Consider the following 5979-nt stretch of genomic DNA (forward strand, 5'->3'; position numbering starts at 1 on the left):
GGTGTTGTCTGGCAATGTTTTAGGAGTGCAGAAAAATTAGTAAAAAAAATTAATTGTTATCAAAAACTGAAAAATTTGCAAAAAATTATATTAGAAAAACGGCAACAATGTTTTTCAAGGTAATCTGCCTAATTAATATTACATAAATATCTGTTGCTTCGTAATTATTTAAAACTCCGGTATAGACAGTGACAATAAGATAGACAAGGATCAACGGTACTCATAACCTCGAATTATTAATTTGTTTGCAAATTATAAAAACATGCATTTAAGTCTATAACTCCAAACAAATGCCTGTGTAATCACGCTATTATGCACTCTTCTCGAGCTCAAGCTGCTCAATTTATACAGGTGTTCAGTAATCCATTGGTTTAATGTGATCTTACATGCGTGGTAGGAATGTATCCGGTATTTATTTGGTGCCTGAGAAAGTGTCAGTTGTTGTGCAACGTTCTGTGTGCCCCTGAAAGGCTCTTCGGCAATTATGTCCAATAATTGTTCCTCTGTGTCTGGAACCCGAACATCTATTGTCGTCCAATATCTTCCTGGAACCACTCTCTTCGCCCTTTGTTGGCGTAAGTTCTTTCAGCTTTTGCGGTTACTGTAGCATTTCCCCTGAACTAATCGCGTATCCGCAAATTCGTGAAAGGAAATTCAAACTAAGTCACAGTTTGACAAATTATTGTTATTATTGATAAGGGCTATCCACCTGTAACTTTCTGTTAATGACAAAAAATGTCATTGCCGCTTTGACTTTTCATAAAAAAATTGTAGAAGATAACTTTTTTAATATACAAATTTTTCGTAATTTGAAGCAAATATTGTAATTTTTCTTTTTGAATGCTTAAGTATTCCAATATGCTTTCAATTAAACATGGAACACTATGAAAATAATGCTTAATAACAAAGTTGAAATTCAATTTTCAACTGTTAATGTCTTCTAGAACTTTCCAAGTGAGCTCCTGGTACCCCTTAAAAGGAATAACGCCAATTTTGAATCATCCTGTATTTGCTACTGAAAGTAACAAGACTGATACTGCGACATTTAAATATATTTTTTAAAACTCTTGTCGTAAATATATTGGTTAAAAATAGTCACAACTTTTTGGCTGGAAAGCAACTTTTTCTTAAATGGGCAAAATCAAACTCGAAAAATTGCTTTCCCATTTTCGGATAGCGTCTCAATGACTTCTAAAAATGTATCTCTTTAGTAGCCGTTTATGCGATAAATTTTAAGAATTTTAATAAAAAAACTATGTTTCGAACAAATTTAAAAAATCTTGGTACTCGATAGAAAGTCTCTTACGTGACTATTTCGTAGAAACTTGCGAACTATTTACAATTTTTCTAATTTTGTTCAATGAAAATTGCTAATAAATTGTCAATTCTTAATCGAAATATTTTGTAGCAACTTTTGACGGAGAAAATGTGAATTTAGTGTTCCTGACCTCCATTCTGAGTTTTGTTTATTAAAATATAGTGTTTTAAAAAAATTCGAACGTTTTCCACATCAGATGGGAAAAAATATAAAACAACAGAAAACTCGTGTTGCTTTTCATACCTTAAAATATGCAGTTTTCAAAATCTATCCCTGTCCGATTTTGAAGTCATCGGAAGAACGGAAAAATTTTTGCTTGTTTTGCATATCTGATCATGGTTTTCCTCGAGTCAGAGGCAAAAAATGATGAAAATTTGCTTCAATTTTCACTTTTTTTCTATCCTTTACAATTAGCTTTATTTATTTTGATTTATTTTTCTGACTGCGTGTAATTGCTATTATATTCTTTTTCTTCCTGGGCTCCAGTCAAAGTGTGAAACAAAAATTTGTATATCCTTTATTTCATAACTTTTCGGCGAGACATCAGCGCCATCATCAGATTTAAAATTCATTACAACTACAAACACCAATTTACAATTAAAATATGTTGTATAAAAATTATAATTTATAAAGCGTTAAAACATTCAATAGTTCTTGAGGAAAAAAACGCAAATGTAGAAAATAACTCGAACAAATTTAATGTTTTAAGACAGCAAAGACCTAAAAGAACGTTGATTTTTACCAATCATGAGGTATGAAATAAACGATATACAAATTTTTGTTTCATACTTTGACTGGAGCCCAGGAAGGAAAATAATACTTTACCGTTAGATTGTGTCTGTTCTTTTTAAATATTTATAAAATTGCAAAACTGTTTGTAACGTATGGGTATGGACGATTGTGCACATAAATTAGTTCTTCAATACTGGTTATTAGTATCAATATGGAATGATCTTGATGTTTTTTTAGTTCCCATTTTCTGCAAAGAAAACTGTTAACTGTTACTTATTGGCTGCACAAATTTTATCGCACTCTAATCGGACGACGTTGTTTTACTTAGCTTTTATAATCTTCTAGAAAGAAAATTAATTGTGACGGTTATGGTAAAAAAGGACTTGTAATTATACGCCTACCAGTTCTGTTGGGTTTTGATTCGCCTTCTGAAAGTTTTAACCATTTAGACACAGACGAAAAAAGCTGTTAAGCTATAAAATAACAACGCAAGTAAATCTAATAGTTTTAACTTCTCAGAAGGTAATTTGTTTGCGTGAATGTCGCTGAATCAGGAGGCCGAAGTCTAATAAGTTCTGTGTTAAAACCGTTTTTTTTTATTAGTTGAATATTTTTTCCAGTGATATAATAATAATAATAATATCTTTATTAATAGCTATTGCTAGCAAACAAGTACAATATTCATAATTACAATTTTTTACAATACAAAATCAAAATACAATGTTTCATGAAATGTATGCAATACAAGACGCTTTACAGACACTCAAACTAGTATATTTCTTTTTTAAGTACATATTTATTTGGAAATACATACTAGTCATACTACCTTTCTTATTAGGTACGTACTTGGAAATTTTGAAGTCGTACTTGCAAATTAAATTTTTAAATGTAATAATTAAAACGCTGAAACTAACCACTAAATTTGTGTGAAATATCCATTTGAGCACAAAGTTTGCTTTTGTATTTATTCGTCTGAACTAGCTGGAGCAATGTGGCCGAACCAACATTTAATGGATTTTATTGGGGGCGGTGGCAACTGGCCCTAATCATGATTTATTACCTGAGACATAATGAAATTTCATGGAAAATATTCATATTGTTTAGTGGAAGATGCCTGCTGCTCATGGTTATACTTTGGAGATTTATTGGGATATTTTATGGAAAATAAATATTGATCGAGTAAAATTGCTTCGACTCGAATCGTTCCATTTCCTTAAAGGTGTAGGCTTGTTATTAATAAAAATCAACGATAAGCAAGTCGAAATAAATTAAAAAAATTTTTAATAAATTAAAAAACTTACATAAAAAAATGTCTTGTCTTCGACCCTGGACTCATTTGCAACCTCCGAATAAGTATCCAAGTGAATGAAATGCGATCGTAGACATTTACTGTTATATTAAGCTCTATTTATATCTGAGAAATGCGATAAATGGTTAGAACAAAGTGAAATTAGTGACCAATTCCCACCGTATTCCACGCGTGGGGTTCACTAAAAAATTATGTATTTTCCATTTTCGATCGTATTTTTGGCTAATATCTGCGACTAACTAAATAGTTTTGGATTAGTATTTGTACTAATTTCTCATACAACGTTACTCAGTAACGCGAGCTCATAACTTCACTAACACTTGAAGTGAGGCACTTGAGTTCAAAATAATGGACCAGACGAAAAAAAAATAATCACCCGTTCAAAAATAGCTCCCATTCATCTTGAGGTTTAATACCCTCTCTGAAGACTATTGATAATACACTGATTCGTTTCCACATCTAGGGGGACATCTGTCTTGTCTAATTGCAGAGGTTCAACAATTACTTGAATCCCTATAAGGGTGAGAATAGCCGAAAGCCGAAATTGTATGGGACAGACATGGGGTGGAATATTGGTTCATATTGGATAGTTGCGAACTCAGCTGAGAGAAGCAAAAATTATGAATATATTCTCTTATAGATTTAGTTCTTTGGCCTGCAACTTCATACAACTTTTACAACATATAAGAATAGTCCTTCAAACCGGACTTAGAAAATCTTAAATAAAAATAGCTGCAAAATGCATTATGTTGATTTCAAAGCTTTGGAACTTTAATGAATTGTCAAAACCAATACACCATGTTTTTAAGCAAACTTTTACTAAAATGGCGATAATATGCCAACGTCGCAAGTAAGAAAAAACAATTTACGGTGCATATGCAGCATATCAATCTGTATTCCATGAGCTAATAAAAAATGGGTAGTACTATTTAAAAAAATACACTACGATCTTGCCTCTTTTTTCTGAGAGACTCTGTATCATATAAGATATTTTTGAAATGTGCGCACTTTGTGCGTCAACAACTTTTATATGAAACTATTTTTCGAAAGTTCAACACCATCGGAAATCGTGGACTCTATCGCTCTAAAAAAGCACCCTGTATGTACATCTTAATTTTGAGATATGTTTCAGTTACAGTAAAAACTGTCGAGCAAGAACACAAAAATATGTACATGCATACATTGTATTTAGTCTCTTTATGAAATGCTTTATTTTATTCATTATGATATTTTCTCTATTATCCAGTACCGTGAGCTTTCGAACAAACCACCGCTGAAGATGTAAGCCACTCGTGCTTGCAAAACGTCAGGGAGAAATTCTAATCAATGACGGTCTAAACGCTGAAAAAACTAATCAATATGAAACGATCAAACTTTAATCCCTGGTTTGATAAAGGTTGCGTTTAAGAAAAACGGTCAGTTTAACCAGCAATTTATAATCAACGACTGCCTAAAATAGGAAAAATCTCATCAGTTTCAATCAAACCTTAGTCTATGCTTTGATTAAAGTTGCGTTAAAAACCGTAAGTTTATCCAGCATTTTTTGCACATACCAGTGCTTCAAAACAAATAATCTGATTATGCACCAGCACACTAACTAGGAACATTCAAGTGAATTTAAGTAAAGTAGCTAATAAATCTGATTAATGTTTCATTACTTGTGGTCCAGTTGCCGGTCAAATAAATTAAAGACTGTTAATGATCAGTTGTTTATCTAGGTTTAATAGAAAGCCGGTCGCTCCCATCATCAACGCAAATACTTTCGATGTTGAAATCCGTGTAAATTGAGCAATTTTTATTAATACGAAATCAACATAACGCTAATTTCATTTATAAAGACGAGATTGCTTAATGGACAAATGTCCTGACATTTGACACAAGTAGTCATCAGCTATTATTAGATATTCTCCTCATCGAATCCAATAAATTGACTGACCAGATGACTTCAGAATCTAACAGAATGAAGCGGAAGGCCGATAAAAACCGCGAGGAAATGCGAAGAAACGAATTCAAAAGCACACAACCAAAGTACAAAATTTCGAATAATTTGATCTGTTTAAAGCGAAAGAACATTGAAGAATGATTTTAGTCAACGATTTGATGTGTTTCTTCTGCTGTATATTTAATTCTTTATCTAAAGGCCTTGCTGTATGCTTTATATTATCGATGGATTTTTCTTTCATTGATTTTAGCTGTCGGTTTCGCTGCTTTTAATCACATCTTGCTTATTCGTCTTCATTTAACATTTCTAGTCTAAGTTTGCTCTAAGGTTCCTAGATTATACTTTAGCAATCTTGCGTTTGCTCCATCCAGTCTTTGTTCATTACGATTTGTTGCAATTATAAATTCAAAAATTCCGTGCCAATCTGCAACGTTTTCCTATTCAGCTTCAATAGATTTGACTGAAAGCCAATGGCAATTTTATCGATGTTTCTCTAAAAAAGTTTAGTCCGAACTAAAGCTGAAGGAAGAAACCATGTAATTTATTTATTGATTTTTTATCTGTTATTGTTATTACATTTAGAAATGTTTTCCGGGCTTTGAAGCCGTGGTCTATCGGAATTTCTTCCTGACGTTTCGTCCACAACTGCGGTAGACATTTTCAAAGGCGATGAGGCAG

The sequence above is a fragment of the Dendroctonus ponderosae genome, unplaced genomic scaffold, assembly GCF_020466585.1.
Source record: "Dendroctonus ponderosae isolate FM_Combo_2020 unplaced genomic scaffold, Dpon_F_20191213v2 Dpon_F_20191213_1, whole genome shotgun sequence".
Classification (NCBI taxonomy): Eukaryota; Metazoa; Arthropoda; class Insecta; order Coleoptera; family Curculionidae; genus Dendroctonus; species Dendroctonus ponderosae.